The sequence below is a fragment of the Dromaius novaehollandiae genome, chromosome 12 (genome assembly GCF_036370855.1).
Source record: "Dromaius novaehollandiae isolate bDroNov1 chromosome 12, bDroNov1.hap1, whole genome shotgun sequence".
Classification (NCBI taxonomy): domain Eukaryota; kingdom Metazoa; phylum Chordata; class Aves; order Casuariiformes; family Dromaiidae; genus Dromaius; species Dromaius novaehollandiae.
Window position 1 is genome coordinate 14,992,016 of NC_088109.1, and position 17,060 is coordinate 15,009,075.

At 42.9% G+C, this 17,060-nt stretch overlaps 1 protein-coding gene across 1 annotated transcript in view; it reads left to right on the forward strand.

Moving 5' to 3' along the window:
- Positions 1 to 9,113: 9,113 nt before the first annotated feature.
- The window catches only part of SLC6A6 (solute carrier family 6 member 6), a 102,625-nt gene continuing 94,678 nt past the window's right edge, over positions 9,114 to 17,060 (forward strand). The window contains exon 1 of the mRNA XM_064519004.1: positions 9,114 to 9,129. The gene's annotated coding sequence lies outside the window, so the exon portion shown is untranslated. The remainder of the gene's footprint in view (positions 9,130 to 17,060) is intronic.

Sequence of the window (17,060 nt, forward strand, 5' to 3'; positions counted from 1 at the left end):
CAGAACTAGTTCTGATTCTGCCTAATGATATGTCATTAACGTATGAACTCTTTAAATGTTTACTTATGAAGAGTGAGAATTTGAGCTTGAGGTACCAGAAACTACGTAGAATAAATGCAAACAATGCACATGGTCCAGTACACGGTGCGGTCTCATACCAACTCTTTTCTAAACATAGTTATTGAGCTGAAAATCAGCTGCAAGAATAGTATATTTCATACTGGGATTTTTGCATTTCCCCTTGGCCTTTACCAATCTGATAATGAGGTAAACAGTGGACTTGTGGAAGGCAGTTCAAAGTATTTGCACTCTTGAACCGGTGTCCCAATCCTGGCTACGTAAGGACTTCTGAAGATACTCACTCTGAAATTGTGATAGCCTGTGCAAGGCCATGAAACAGAAGATACCTAGCTTATAGGTGGGACAACTGAGAAGGGAGAGCCAGTGAAAAGTGGTCACAAGGGTGCTGTAGGAAACAACCGTCACAGTGATGCTACTGAGAAAACAGTTTTCCTCCTCCACCTCCCTGTAGTGGTTTTGCTAAGTTAGAATTTTCAGTGTGGGCATGTCTGCCTCTGGAAAGACTGTGGATACATTTTTAAAGACCTGATAACAAAATTAAACCTTAATTCTGAAATAGTAAAGGAGTGAGGAGTCACTCCAGCCAAGTATCTGTCCAGATTGCTGGATACTATTATATGAGGAAGGATGGGAAGATATAGATAGTATCTGAGTGTTGGTTGCAGTGTAACATACACTGAAATTCAGGGTGATGTAGCTGCATAGAAATTGGTCCAGCTTTATTGACATATTTATTGCAGACACTGAAATATAGAACCTCTGTGAAGAATAGCATCCTATCTTGGGTATTGTTAGTTGATATTGTTTACATTGCAAGTTAACTATGCAGTAAAATATTGTTACTGGCAGATATCTGATTCAAAAAACACCTACCTTCAAAAAACTTCATCTTTCATATTAATATCCTTGTAGACAACTCATTTTTCCAAAGGAAACCTGATAGCCATGTGTATCAATTCAGATTTGAGATACTTTACAGTCTTTCCAGCTGTCCACATCATCTGTTCACAATAGCTCTCCCTTTATCAGATCCCAAATATAAATGATGTAGGACCCCCAAAAGGTGCGATGGTTTTAAACACTCAGCTTTTGATCTGCAAGGTTGGCACATTTGAATGAGCTGTGTGTGTAGACTGGCAGCTAACGAGGCTGGGATATGCTGCAGTAAATCAGGAGGGGACACGGCCAAATCTGTGATACTGCACAGTGGGCGGCAGAATCCCTTTGTTCCTCTAGCCCTTCTTGAGATTTTGGAGCATTGCGATTTGTGAAGATATTCCTAGCCTTTAGCTGGCAGAGCGATCAGAAAAAGCAGTTATAGATAATGCATTGGGTTTTTCCTTTTAATCGGAGACAAATAATTAACTAATCCCTGGCACATCTTATTTATTCAGTCTAGTTGCTGTCCACATTTAACACATGCTCCTGTTGAACTGCCTATAACAACATGCGGTGCTTCTCAGCTGCTGTGCATTTGGGGATTTCAAAGGCCTTTGCGGCTTTAATGAGGGAGGGAGGCGTTGCGTGGGCACTTCATCAAGGCAGTAGTCAAACACAGCGGAGAAACAGCAGGAAGGAATCTGTCCCATTGCCTTCATTGGCAAGCTGAGGTTTAGGCAAGGCAAGCATTTTGACCTAGCTTACTCAGAGGGCAATAAGGAAGTAACCTAGAAAATACCCAGGAAATAATGCAGGGAATTCTCCAGGTACAGTAAGACAATAAAGTTCAAGTCTGAGTGTTGGTCCTATGAGCTGCCTGCTGAACCATCCACCCTTGCTGCCTGTCCATGGAACTGGATTTTTCACTTAGTGCTTTTTGGAAAGAGCGGCTTTAAAAATAGCTCTTTTGGTGACCTTAAGCAGAGGAAAGCTAGTTGCTCCCGTCCTGTGTGTTTTGCTGTAGATGGGCTCTTGGCTGCTGTCTCCCACCACGCGTGAAGTTGCCTGCTGAGCGGGCGAAGGGGTGGGTGCGGCTGCTGCCAGCGGGTGCCTGGGCTGTGCTGGGGCTTGCTGGGAGGATGCTTGCCATTCCTCCCCGCTTCTCCCTCTGTGGTCTTTCTGAAACAGCACGAGCTATTAGCAGTGGTTCTGTTATGTAATTCATTCAGGAAGAAAACACTCATAAAGTTAACGATCCCGTTCCTCTGAGATAACGTGAGTGATGGGGCTGCATGGGGAGGAGAGCAGGTGAGCTGAGAGCACACCAGGCATCGGGCATCGTCAGCCCTCCTGCGGGCACGGCGTGAAGCCTCGACCAGGGGGTCCTGGGACTAATCCATCTGCAAAGGCACAGGCGTCGCAGCAGCCTGCTGTGCCCTGTGCTGCCTTTACACCAAGCTACACATGGTTGGCATGGCAACACCATCAGCAGCATTCGCAGGGGGTGTAGAAACATCCCTGAATAACAGCTCTACCTGCTGCGGGACTGCACCTTCCTTGTGCTGGCGGGGGGTGTTACGGGTGCTGCTGAAAGGCTTTCCCTCCCCAGAAGTAAATACCAAGCAAAAGGAGTACTTATCTGCCAGGTCCTGCTATTGAAAAACGGATCTCGGTTCATATAAGCAGGAAAAAGACATTGAGGCTTATTTGTATTTCTGCCCCTGAGCACAAAGGGGCCAGAAAGCAGGCGGATCCCACCGATTGTGTGTTCCTCCTGTTTGGAGATGTAATCGGAGTCCACATACTGTGCCACAGCCTTACCTCATCTCCAGGGCTTGGGTTGGGAGCGCGAATGGCATATAGGGGACAGTGGAGGCAAATAACTCGGGGGGGGGGGGGGGCAGGGGAAGGGCTGGCCTGGGCCGCAGCATCTCTCCCCCAGCTCCTGCTGTGCAGCGCGCACCCGGGCAGTCGCGTTCCTGGGGGGAAGGAAGAAAAAGGGGGGAGGTCGCCCCCTTCACGCAGTCCTGACTATCCAACTGGAGAAACAGGCTCTGTGTAAACAGTAAAAATGGAACGGATGTTTCACTCCGCTACTGATAAGTTTATCAGCAAAGCCAATGCATACTCTGGACCCCTAGGAAAATACACAGAAAACATATTAAAGAGAGAGAAGTGGAGGGTCCTCAGCTAACCCCCCAGCTTGCCACACCCTGGGTATCAATGTCTGTGCTTTGAGCCGTGTCGATGATTGCTCCAGCCGACGTGACTCTGAGGTTGGCACGTTGTCATGTGTGACCACAAGGGCTCAAATCTTGCATGGGATCTAGCTGTCTTAAGTGTTATAGAGGTGTGTTAAAAGCAAGTGTTTCAAAGGTGCTAGGGATGATGAAGGTATGGCAGGGGCAGGCAAAGAGAGCAGGTGCAGATGGGGAGCACTGTGGCAAGGCCACATTGTATTTTGGGTGGGAGGCGAGGCAGTGGCCTCTCCAGCTGGTATCATCCATGAATGGACTGTTGTCCTTTGCAAGGAAGCAAAGAGAAAACTCCCTTCTGCTGCCAGGTGCTGAGCTGCTATTGCCTCACCCAGGGCTCAGCCTCTAGCTCGGAGGTCTCACAGCTCCAAAGTGCATCATCTGCTTTGCCTCAAGCTTCTGCTCTGGCGTCCTGTTACACACAGAGCGTTTTGGCTGGGTGGATTTTGTTCCCGGCAAGCGAGTGGCTGGGAAGTAGGTGTGTTCCACCAGGCTTATAATAGAAAGCTTACTTTGACCTCCGCAATAGAGAGATTAACACCATTCCAGAATGATATAGTGCATCTTTTTTAAGGGTCCAAAGGCAACTCCTATTTACAGAACTACTGTCTGGAGCACTGAAAGAGCCTCCTAGCATTTATGCTGGCGCAGCGGCTGTCAGGCCATGGGGATTCCTTCCCCATCGCTTCTTTTTCAGGTGGACTTTTGCCCTGCCGAGGGAGAACTTGAAATGTCCTGTGAATGGCTCATCCAGCCTGTTGTGGTTTGTTTTGCAAAACCACACTTCCAGTCTTTGAGACAAGAGAATAAGGAAATTCTTGCACCTACCCCTGCTCTCCACCACGTGCCATCTCCTCTGTTTTCCCAGGATGCCAGTCTCATCAAAGGTCATTTGTAAACCAGATCAGAGCCTCTTTGGGATGATGCTTTAAGTCTCGGGATTTCCAAGGTTCTTTTAGATCTGGTGTGCAAAGATCAACAGAAAGTTTGCCAAATCTTATGAAAAAATTGTCATTGACAGTGAGGACCCATTTGCAGTAACCTGTGACTTCCTTGAGTTATTCAGTTCTGCAGATGCAGTCTTAAATCCTTTGATTTGTAGCAGTCTGACTCGTTAACCCTGACTGCTTCTCAAGCCCAGCACTGTTGCCTTTTTCAGTGTACAGGCCTTGAGAACTGGGCCTGTGGGTTTTTTTCCACCACGCCCACTTTTTCAAGGGTGAAAGGTTGAAAGCCCTCTCTGAAAAAAGGAACATATCAATCCACTAATAACATCTGCTCTTGCATTTTTAGTCTTCTTCCTTTATATAAACCAAAAAATGCAAGGTCTGTCTTTCTGAATAAGCATATTCTCATGTCTGTGAGGAATTTGGTGTAAGTCAATCATCTAAGCCTCAGTGAGCCAGTGGGGAAACAGATGGGGCATGGGTCTGGAGTCCCCTGTCCAACACGTTCGCTGGGGCAGTCCAGGGCAGAGAACACAAAAAGGCCGTAAACCCAATGGAGCAAATTCGTTGTTTCAGTGATGGTTGGATTTGTCTGGTTCTGGAGGCAGGTGTTGTTACTTGCCTCCGATGGATTGCTTCACTATGTTCCTCTAAGCTGTATTTGTCACTTGTTGACTGATAACCTGCTCAAAATGTTTGTCTTCGTCCAAATTGAGGCACCTGGTCTGAGTTAAATGCCTTTAGTCAAAAAAGGAGTTATGCGCTGACCTATCATCAGAACCCAAAATTTAAGATATTTTTGGAAAGGTGGCCTTTAGTAAACTCCTGTGTTTTCTCACATAGTTGTAGTCTGACCCTCAGCAGCCCTTGGAAGCCCTTCTAGGCAAGACATATTTAGCTTCTTATTAGTTATTACCTTATAGAAGAATGCTCGTGTTCATACACTGGCCAGGGAGCAATTTAGACTATAGTCAGAAGCAGAAATTTGGGATGTTTTTGAAATATTAGAATCAGATTCCTAGTCACCAGCAGAACTGACGTGAAAAAGGTGTTTGAATATGGGAATCAACCAACTGGGGTATTAACGATACTGAGCTCTTTGTCTCCCTGAAGGAAAGAGAGGAACACAGTGTACACAAAGTTGTTTTGTTCATTCCAGTGAGATCATGCTGCCAGTTGATGATGCACCCTTCTTCCCCTCTCTATTTCTCCTTTTCTTCCTGTATCTAGGTCCTCTGGTCTCAGAAATTATTTACATCTCTTCTGCAAACCGTGGCCGTCCTTTTCTCTCCATCTTGCTCTTTTTTGCACAATGTTTTTGGTGCGTTTCCTCCCGTTACCTTCAGCACCCTCTCCCAAACACACAAAACTGGTGATTTTCTTGGTTGCCTTTATTGCCACCTACGCTCAGACGATACAGCTGTTGTCTGCTGTCCTGGGATTTCCTAAGGCTCCTGCGGCAGAGCAGGTCACAGACTGATTGAGACATGTTTGGTGGTTCAGCCAGGTTTGCCACAAGAGGGGGTGAAGAACAGAAACCAAGTGTGGAAATTTACTGACTCTCTGAAGATCTCATGACTTCTTGCTAAATCTGAAAAATGCCAGTAGAACAAAAATAATGTTGTTTCTAAACTGCTGTGCAACCTTTTGTCATTTGCCTGAATATTGGATGGCCAGTGGCATTTTTTTGTCAGTAACAGACAGTAGTCTGTCCTTTCCTGAAAGGTGGAAGATGAGGAATTCATTAGTCAAGACACTAGTTTCAAGTACAAAGAACTTCTAGACAGATGGTGGATTTAAAGAATATATATATTCAACAAATTAGCACGCAGTGTGCCAACTTTGCGAAGTATGTGCACATTAGGAATATGAGTGGGAGCAAATAAGGTTGTGAGGAATCTTTCTGCAGCTTCTGTTTTCAAACACTGATTTGCTAAGAAATCCTTTTCTTGTCTCTTTTTTTAAGGTAAATATGTACAAAGCTCTTTAAATCATCTGAAGTGGATCATGGTTATGACTAAGAGATAAGGAAGGATTTGTCTGTCTGACAAACTTCCCTTCTGTTTTTAGAGAAGGCTGGTGTTTTCAGAAGTGGTAAAATACCGCTCAGTGCAAAATGCAGGGCGTATTGTAAGTTGGAGCTCTGCCAGTTTATGGGCTGAGCAAGAACTGTTGAAATGCAAGATGCTTGAAGGCCCAGCTCCGTGTCCTGCACAAGAAAAGCCCCCAGTGATGTCTCTAAATAAAGCTCTCAGTCTTCAGCCTACGGTAAATCAATGTAATGCCTATTTCTAAGTCAATAGGAATTTTGTCGTTAGTACAGTTAATATGTTCTTAGTCATACTGGACCGTATCATCTGTACATCAGAATTAATAATGTTTGTTTAAAAAAATAGTGAGGAGGAAGCCAGGAGTGTTAAACACAGCAAAAAAAATGCCCTGAGTTTGTAGTATGCCTCTGGGTACGGCACAAAGTGAATCTGAAATAATGTAATTTCTAAACAAGCCATGGCTAGAAGTAGAAACTTCACTAGTGATAAGGGACCACCAGTGCAGTCAGCTCGAGCACCACTGAAGACGATAGCCAGCAGAGCTTGCAAAGCTCGTTCAGTGGACAGTGCAAGGCCCTGACACTGCCAGTAATGCTGTGCAAGCTGCTTTTGCTTTGTTATTATTGCTAAGGCTTTGTAAAGACAAGGGCCTAGCTCGCAGGCAGCTGTACCAAAGTCATGCAGGCCAGGAGATCTGCCTACTTAGGACTGCTTTTAGGCCAGGGGATGAAGGAACAAGGTAAGAAGCTGCATGTGGTCCACATGGTGCCCTCTATGGAAGGATCCCTTTTCTGAGCCCTAGTTGGGGCGCTGCTGTATTAATTCAAATACCAACAAAACTGTAATGATTTAGAGCAGAAATAGGACACTTGCAGAAGGATAAATAACTAGCTGGATTATAATGATCTCTTATTATGTACACTAAAGAACTTGTTATAGTTCTTTATACTATAAAGACACAACAAACTGAAATTTGCTATATTGAAAATCTGGATCTGGTTCTGTCCAGGAAAGGGTAAAGAAGTTAATCCCAAAGACTGCAAGAAAATAAAAAAATCACTGAACATCAGAAAATGAAACCCACAGAGAAAAGCAGACACATTAAAGGCAGCAAGATTGCAGCCCCATACGTCATATAAAATGAATGCAGTTCATCAGCCTGAATTGTTCATGCTCAGACCATATATGTTCAGTTCTTGACAAAGTAATCTCTTTACAAAGCTACATAATGCAGCAGAGTCAGCTAAGAACGAGTTATAAACAAAGAAGCTATTCAGCTGTCAAAGCAATTTTCAGCTATATTAAAACAGAATATGGTGGGAAGGATTCTGCAGAGCCTTCTGCTGGGTGCTGTCCTGTGAAGCCAGTGGCTTTGCACGTGTGTAAATTGTGCGGAGAGAGAGCACGCGGGTGCAGGCACCCACACAAACACATGTACGCACACGTGCGCGGGATAATCGCCCGTCGTCTTTCTCGGCTCGTGTTATAAATTGCAAAATGCTATTTAAATTGCATTTTCACTCTGCATTTGTGGATGTCACTAAGTTCTGTCCATTCCGATGACGTGTTTTGTTTCCATAGTAACCAATGTACTTTGGAGGGGGAAAAGCAGAAGGAGACTGAAAAAAGCAGAAAAATCAAGTAGAATAGGAGAAGTGTGTGGTGTGAGCAGATGATTTGTGTAGTCGTGCTTTTGACAAAGTGAGCCTACCTCTTTGCTAGGGAGATGCCTTATTTATTTGTGGTTATGCCACTCTAGAATAATTCAAATCCCTTCAGTTTTATACCAATGAAATGAATGCAGCATCCTAGTTCTTCATATATACTATGCATCATCAGCTATACTATATTTGCATTAGAGGGCCAGGGCTTCAGTGTACTTTCTGCCGACACATGGCTTTTGCTGTTTGCTGTGTCTCTGGTGTCATTAGCAGGTGTTTCCTTTCTTCATCCCTAAACTGGGGAAGGAGGCAGGGCCTGGGAAACTACAGATTTCAACTAAGGTTCAATGAAATACCTGTCAAGCTTCCCATAAAAAAGCTGTGTATGATCTGTACCTCCCAAGGGGTAGGCGGGGCAGGGAGAGGCATGCTGGAGCTATTCTATATTTTTCTTCTTAAAACAGCCAACTTGCCATTGAATCATTTAATCACTAATTAAAAATCCTGGATAAAACAAGCTGTCTATAGCCTTCTGGAAAAGATCCCACTGACTTCAGTAGGGCCAAGATTTTACCCTTTCCTTGACTGCAGACCTTGTTTGTTGTTGCTTCTTTTTCTTTTGCTGTTCTATGTGCTTTATGCCTGATTTTTTTCTCTTAAGTGAATGTTTTCTTTTCCTTTTCTTAAATATTATCTCACTTTAGCTCTAGGACATAGGGTCTTGAACATGATGGTCCCCCACAGGTAGTCCATGGCAAGGCTAGTTGGGTTTTGCCCACCTCCTTTTCTGCTGTGGCCTAGGAGAGGATGAGGAGTAGATACGAGGGCAGTAGGAATTTCAGCATCTGAAGACCTCCTCGAGAGCCTCTGTGTAGGCAGGCGCCTGGACTGCAAGTCCTTGTTGCCGCAGCTATGTGGTGCTTAAGGGAGTTCGTCGGCAGGTGTCTGAGTCGCTGGAAAAGGGCTGGACCAGTCCAGCCTAGAGCATCCAGCTATTTCAACTTCCAGGACTCAATACCGAGAGGAGAGCAGATTCTAGCGTTGTCTGTATGAATGCCATCGGTAACAGAGTGCAATTCCTGTTCTATCTGCAAATGTTGTTTGGTACACATCTATCCTGTCTTCCCTTTTTGTATTTATAAGTCATATTCTCTGTAATTTTGCTTTCAGATTCTGCCTTAGAAGAGACGTATTCCATTTGTGCCTGGATCTGAATGGCCTTGAGGGTGCACCCCTGCTGGCTGCTTCCTTTAAGGTAGGGATGTGCTGGCAAATCCTGCTTCCAGGGGGCTTGTTGACAGAGAGCACTTGACTTTCTGCTGTGTTCTTCGTGAGAAGCTACTGTTGGTCACACACGGCTTGTGTATGAGGGACTTGAGCCAACAAAAATTGTCAGGACTTACTGCATTCTTCAAAGCTTAGGACACCGAAGCACAAATTGACAGCAAACACCCTAATCCCTTACCAGTACATTGGGTAGCAAAACCCACAGCAGTTGCCTGTGGCCTTGACATGATTAGAGCCCATACTGTTCAATTTATCTTTGTGCACCCAAATCCACAGTATCTAACCCCCAGTACTCATGGTTAAGAGTCTCTTGTGCTGGTTTGTCAGTGAATTATAAGAATAAAAAGAGCTAAGGGAAGGGAGATATGATTTTGCTGGTTAGCGCTAATCTTGGTTGTTTTCTTTGGATTTTACAAGTTACATGTTAAGTGCTTTGCTTCACTTTTTTATAAAAAGACAGAAGGAAGCAGTTTGTAAAACTTGTGCTCTGTGGGTAATGCAGAATTGTTCTCTAGAGAATCCATCAGTGAGGATGTTTACTATATATTTATAAGACCCCATGCAGATCTTTAGGCTAGGCTCTCAGAAGTTCATTCTTTTGGGCTTTTATTAATAAGACTTATTGTTCTTTCAATGGTGGGCTCTTAGAACAATGCAGAAGTTTCAGTTTGAACTTCAGGCACAACTTGCATCACTTCTGGTTTAAAAGTGGGCTTCAGGCAGGATGCAGCAAGATTTCATTTAACCTTTTCTGTAGTGTTGGTTACTGTTCTCTGGGGAAAAGAAAACTACTTTTGGTTTTAGTGTTCTGTGTTTGTTAGTCTGTGATTTGTTTTGCTTGTTCCAGAGGTTGAATGTTATCTTTGGTACAATGTAATTCTGTTTGGTCATGCTGAGTGCAAAGGGGAGCAACAGAGCATCTCTCACATGTGCTAGAGCTGATTCATTGCAGTATTGCATGTACTTCCTGTGAGGTAATGAAATACCTCAGTCACGTCAAAACTGTGCTCATTTCTAGATAGTAGCTAACATCTAAATGCTAGATATTTCATGACAAGGTTGAAGGCCAGATCCAGGAGGTAACGTTCAAGGGTGATCTCTGTGCTCAGAAAAGTAATCCTCTGGAAGCCAATGCAACTTTATGCATGGGTTAGGAGGATTTGCATGACTGTAGGCTTGGGATTGGGCTTTTCCTGTTATTCAAGTACAAGGATGAATGAGAACAGTTAATAACTTAATGAAGAGTCTGTGCAACCCAAGCATATTGTTTATCATCTTGTTGTACCAAAACAAAATTTGTAATGTGCTTTGACTTGAACAAACAATGGGATTATCCAGTCATCAATTTAGTGCTGGTTTTCATGCTTTCTTGTCTTGCTGCTTCCTGATTTCCCTTCCAAGGCTTTGGAATTTTGATCCTAATTTTCCTCTTTTGCTTTTAATGAAACAATCAAATTAGCTTTGACTTCAGAGCTTTCTCTCGCTCTAGTGGATTTGAAATTCCTAGGTGAGAATCAGTAGAAGAAGATGATACTCAGTCTAATTTCCTTAGAAATCTTATAGCCGAAGTACTTACAATAATAAGGCTTTGTTGCTGGAACCTTTGATTGCCAAGACTTTGAAAGAGGTAACTGAACCAGCAAGTTCTGGGAAATATTTCCCAGATAGAAACGCAGGAGGAAGAAGAGGAACAGAGGGACACCAGCAATGTAACCCATATAGCTGAGCAAGTAATTTTCAGCAAAAGAATTTCCATGTCAAGTTTAGTGTTTTTTTCTTTTCACAAATTGCTCATGTAGAAACAAAAGTTTTTCAGTCACTGTACTGTTCCAAATATTAAACTCCTGGTTTTCTTGATGTGGTTATTTTTTTTTGACATAACAGCGGTGATGAGTCTGTGTTCATGTGGCATGTTGGTCAGCTCAGTCCTGCTTAATAACTTATGCCTTGTAAACTCCTTTTGACTCAGAAAATTGTCACTTGTTTGTTAGAAGTGGCTTCTGCCTCTTTTTGCTCAAAGTCAGTGAAATTTGCTTCTAAACAAAAAGTTGTCATGATACGATTCAAGAAGATTCAAGTGGTACATGATCCTCATGCTATCCTGCTGTACGGGTCTGAATCTTGCGTATAAAGTGTCTTTTTTGAGGATGACAACCATGAGCAAGTTTTCAGTCACATGGCTATTCTCAAAAGTAACTAAAATTGAATCAAAGGGAAAATCCATATGATGATGGTCCAACACATTCACAAATATTTTCTCATTATTTCTTCACCATTTGTCAACTCTCCCTTCTTTTCTTCTATTCCCTTTTATTTCTTCCCAATTTTTTAAAGTTTCTCTTGTTTTGTTTTCAAAAATGATGTTTGAATTTACAGTAGACAGGTTTGAATATTGATGGATTTACATATACATAGATAGATGTATAAAGTGATTGCTTATTTGGGGAGGGGGGGTTAATGTCTTATACTAAGCAAGTGACCAGATCTGGATACAAAAGTTGGAGGCATTCTTTGTGATCAGTCAATCTGTACGGTTGCAACAAGGTACCTTATAATATAATTCATGGTGTGATGTGCCACTTAAGACTTGGTCTGAGTTCTTACTGGATAATGGTTGCCTTGACATTACAATGGTGAGAGGTTTCCATTCTCCTAAGAGAATTTGGGGGCATATTCATTCATTGATTTTGTTAAAAAAAAATGCAGTTGTCTGTAAGATCTTTATCACCTGGTAGCTCCTCCTTGAAAAACCTGGGACTGTCTCCAAAGATGGTATTACCTCTGCAGTGTCTGGCAGTTAGATTTTAAAGCAGGTTAAAGTACAGCTTGTTTTATATGGATATTTGTAAATCAGCTGTTTAGGGACCATTTCCCTGAATATACAAAACCTGTGAGTTAGACGTTGTGTTTCATCAGAGGAGGTGTTTTTGTTAAAGAATTGCCAGAGACAATCCTATTCCTTTTTCGTAATACTAAAATTACTTTTGGTTATAGCCTAATTCTGGCATCAAATGCATCATTTCTCAGTGGGAAATGAATTGTTCGGCATCAGCAGTATTTACGTTGTTTTTGAACTCTTATCTGTGCTGCAAGGTAGGGTGAAATATTTCCTAGACGTTCAGACTATTCCTAAGAAAGGATATATCATGGCGCAGAAGTTCAGAAACAACAAAGGAGACTACATGACCCATACAATTATACCAGGGTTTTACTGGACCTGTATGGCACATCTTTCATTCTCTTTCAATAGATGATAGATTACTTTTCCATGTGCTCCTGCTTTCACATGTTCGTATCCATCCATGTTCTTACGAGATTTTTCCCTGTCTGCAAGAAAAAGTGACAGAAGTCACTGCTGGTTCACTCATCACACTCTGATGCTCACTATCTTAGATCAGACCACTGAATATATATAAATAATATATATATATAATACCACTTCACAGCTGTATATGCTTGTTCCCTTCACTTGTCCTGTGTTCCTGGTGCTTCAGTAAGGAGAAATCACAAACACCAAGAGAGTGTTAGTGTGTGAAAAAACTGGCATGGACCTTGATTCCAGGAAGAGCATACACACATGCTGATAAACAGCTCCTTATCTAAGCAATACTTAAGAAAGCGTTTCTTAAATAAGAGTCCTTCTCCGAAACTGAGCATTTGGTTGCTGTTTTTTTAAAATATTTCAACACCCTGCTGATAGCATTGTGAAATCCTTGCTGGCTATTAGCCAATTAACTGAATAACCTTTTACTTGCTTAATGATTTTATAACTCTTCTGTGTGAGATAAACTTGCCATTTGTTCATTTTACTTCTCTCCCGCATTTTCTGTAAAAATACTATCTAGTTTTACAGAGATTACAAGTCTTTGAGACTTAAGTTCTTGCAGCGTTATCAAATGCAACAATCAGAACGCATTTGGACACCTAACGAAGTTCTTATAATGTGCTTGTGTGATGTTTATAGTATTATCAGAGATGATTACTATTGTATTATTAAAGATACTGAGCTGTCGTATATTTTGTAATGTAATTTGCCCCTAACATCAACTGAAAGGTTAAGTCTAGAAGTATGATAGTGTCACCAGTGACATCAAATTAACGAGCAGGATTTTTTTTAATTAGAAAAGGATTGAATAGGAACCAAAAAGGTCTAGAGAGAACGTTTCTCACAAGAAAAAAGTGGAGACTCTACTTCTCTGTGATTTTTGGTATTATATTTCATCTTTTCAGGCAGTTGAATAATGGACACAGAATTGGGAGCATGAGAAAAGGCATGAAAACCGTATCGGAGGGCTACCTTAGCAGGGAGGGAGCGGGAGAATTCTCATTCAGTCCAAATGAAATAAATTTCTGTCCGTAGGGCATAGGCACTGAGAGGAGAATGACTTATATGAAACCGAGGGCTGTAACATTCTGATTTTGTTCTCTGGACCCAGGTAAATTTCATCCTAACACAATAAATAAATGCATAATATAAAATGCAATGCTATTTCCTGATTCATGATCTTGTTAGATGCCAAATAAACATATATCATGCTGAAATGGTAATAACACAGGCTTAGTACATATAGAGAGAATTGCATCCAGCTACTAAATGTGAAGAAAACATACCAAAAGGAAATGATTTAGAAGCGAATTAAATGCTCCTTTAGACTTGGTGATGATTCTGCTGTATTTCCCCCTGGAAGATGGCCTGTCTCATAAGCAGACATTTTTACTTATTTTCTTTCTTGAGCAAAAGAAATAAGAAAAAAAATGCTACTGGCATATAAACAAATTTCAGACATTTAACCATATACCATCATTATTCTATAAGCTGGAAAGCAACTTTAAAAATTAGGATGTTGAGCAAAATAATTCAATATTAAATCACCAATAATATATAACAATATTGCCTATATATGTGTGCAATAATATAAAAATTGTTCTCTCTTTTCTTCACACCATGTGTGACCTGAAAATGTTTTTTCAGGCTCAAGGGCTATTTGGAGCCCATGTTTGTCAAAACAGTATAGTAAGAGGAGGAGGGATAACAATGATACCAACAAATGGTGTAATTATTACCGCAATTATTATTGCTGTCATTATTATGAATATCATTTACTGAACGGGCGGTGATTTTGGGACACTTCAGTGCTTTCCCTTTGCTCCACTGAGTTCATAATTCAAGGACAGAGGTCAGGGAAGAAAATATGAAAAAGCAATTTATAGAAGATATATCTGCAAGTCAGCAAGATGCCTGGGAGCAGCAGGCACCTGCTCTGGAGAGGGCTTTCTGCAGAAGGGCTGCTGCACATGAGCTCAGCATGGCGGGACCGGTTTCAGGTTTGGTGCCTGACGCGGGGGACCGGCATGCGGCGGAGGTGGCCGCAGGTGCCTTGAAAAGCCGAGCTTGGCACTGGCGGCTCGATGTGTTTTGCAGCGAAACAGTGACAGCGAGGCCGTGGGGCGGCTCCCGAGCTTTGGTGGCAGCGCTGTAAAGTCAAGTTTTCCCCATGCAGGATGGGAGGCCGGTGGAAGGTTCAGCCTCCCCGTAGGTGAAGCTCTTTGCGAGCCCTTGGCAGTAGAGAATCGCTCTGTGCCGCCAGCGGTAGCGAACCAGCGGCTTCCTTCCTCGCCAGTGTAAATCCACCTGGCTGCATGGATCTGAGCGCCACCCGGCAGAGGATTTGGCTTGGTGCTTACAAATCCCCCAAGTTTCGCACATTTGAGTACAAAACAACTGTTCTTTCAGGTTATTGTGTAACTGTGAGTCATTACCCTCTGCTTGGGGATGATCCAGCTACCTTGTCAAGGAACCAACACTGAGCTGTGCCGCTCAGGTGAATTCGTTATTCAACACCAAAACCAAATACCCTCTGTCAGCAGCTCGTGGGCAGCCTGTGGTACACCCACGGTGAGATCCCAGGCGGGGTTTTTCTCACCGTTGCAAGGCCACATCTGTAAAATGGCTCCTCACGCGCGACTTTGTGCTGCAGCTGGGCTGGAGGCTTTCCCTGAGGAAACCACGTCCCCAGACCCTCCCTGGCCATGCTGCTCATTAGCAGCTCAAGTTATCAAAGACGTAACTAGCTGAACTGCTGAAGCTCCCCGGCTCGGTTGGGCTCAGGTGGGGCTGGGTCAGCCCCACCAGCATGCCAGCCACCGGAGCAGGGCAGGCAGTAAGTTAAGCAGGGGCTGGGATGAGCCATGTGGGGCAGTTCTCTCTGCAGCTGGCCCCACCAGAGGTTGTGTTTCCTCAAAATCAGTTCAGGGGTGTTGTGCTGAAAGGGTGGTTTTCTCGCTGGATGGCCAGAGCTGGAAGGCATCATGTGGTGGCTGAGCGTCTCTGTTGAGTTACAGTACTGCTCAAACACGGAAGGCAGAGGATAAAAATAACAAATAAGTGGCAAATACCTCCTTAAGGATCCACAACAGCAAAGCAATAAAAAAGAAATACAATAAGTCAGATAATAAAAACATTATCTTACAGATTTCATACAAGCTTTGCCTTAGGGAAGCCACCTGGCTTGTGTTTTACTGACACAGCTGTTTGGACTTCTTTTTTCCTGTGCTACATAAAAAATAGAGGAATACGAACAGCTGTTTGGGTTAATTTTTTTTAATGCCTTCAGTAAGTAAAAATAAAGGCAAGCGACATGAATAAGCAATGTGAAATTGCCTCCAAAGATGCTTTAAAAACTTTCCAGAATAATTCCTGGACTTTGTCCACAGTGAATAAAGCTCTCTTTTTAGTAAAAGGGCCCAGACCGTAAGGGGAAGGTGACATTTCCATTCAACTGCTGACCAGTTAAATTATTAACTATTATGACCATTAACTGTCCAACACCTCTTCCCTTCACATAGCAAAGATTCACTGGATTGGGGCAAACTGGTAAACTTGGTTAAATTTGATTCGGTCCAAAAGAACCTCATTGACTTCACTGAAGACACTTAAAATTTCTGTAACTGAAACCAAAAAAAAATAATTTCAATTAAAACCAGCCATACTCTGTTCCACTGCCTTCCAGGAGATGACTACTCATTTTCAAGGGAGTAAATGAATAGAGCCAATCAGGATGTTTGGACGGACCTCATTTCCCCCCCGAAAATGTCATTTTTGCTATGTTCAAACCCACTGTGGGGGAAAAAAGCATCAGTTTTCATTAGTCCTGCACCTCCCCACACACAGCGCACTAATAATGTCCCAGCAGGTTGAAAAAGAGTCTGGTTTAACTGGGTGATGGAATGAAATAAGTGGGAGTCATTTTGCTTTTTGTTGGCCAGTGTTTCACACACCTCTAGCAGCAACCCTCTTGGTTGCCAAGACAACCCCGAAGAAATACGAAATCCAGAACAATACCCGGTGTAAGAGAAGCCTCATATTCTTTAGTGTACGCGTTCATTTTGCATGTCAAGAAGAACACTGCCCTCCAGATCAACCCAGGTAGGTCCAGGTGAAGTTAGAGGTGATGTCTATGAGTTTATAATGACTTGCATTTATAGATTGTCTTTTGTCCTAACGGCTGCCAAAGCTGGAGACCCTGATATGTTGTTCCTGCAGCGCAGCATTACCTAAAGCTGTCCAAACAGTACCAGGAGGATTCCTGAGGCTTACTGCTAACATAAGTCTGGGCTGGGGCACTGCCTGCTCTCCCCAGCTTGTGTGTGTGTCCAAAGGTGTCTGCAGTGAATGCTAGGCTGGGCTGACCTGCTCTTACAGTGGTTTCTAAAGGTTATTCGGAAAACTGCATGCACGTTAATGCAGCCTTAAAGCGCTTTTCACTTAATAATTGGGACTGGACTGAGCTGTGCTTGGTCTTTAGGTCAAGGGAAATACAAATGTGACTTAAGCCTCTTTACTTAAGGTCTTGGCTTAATGCAGGACAGTGGAAGGTCTGGGACTTTGGATTTGTTAAT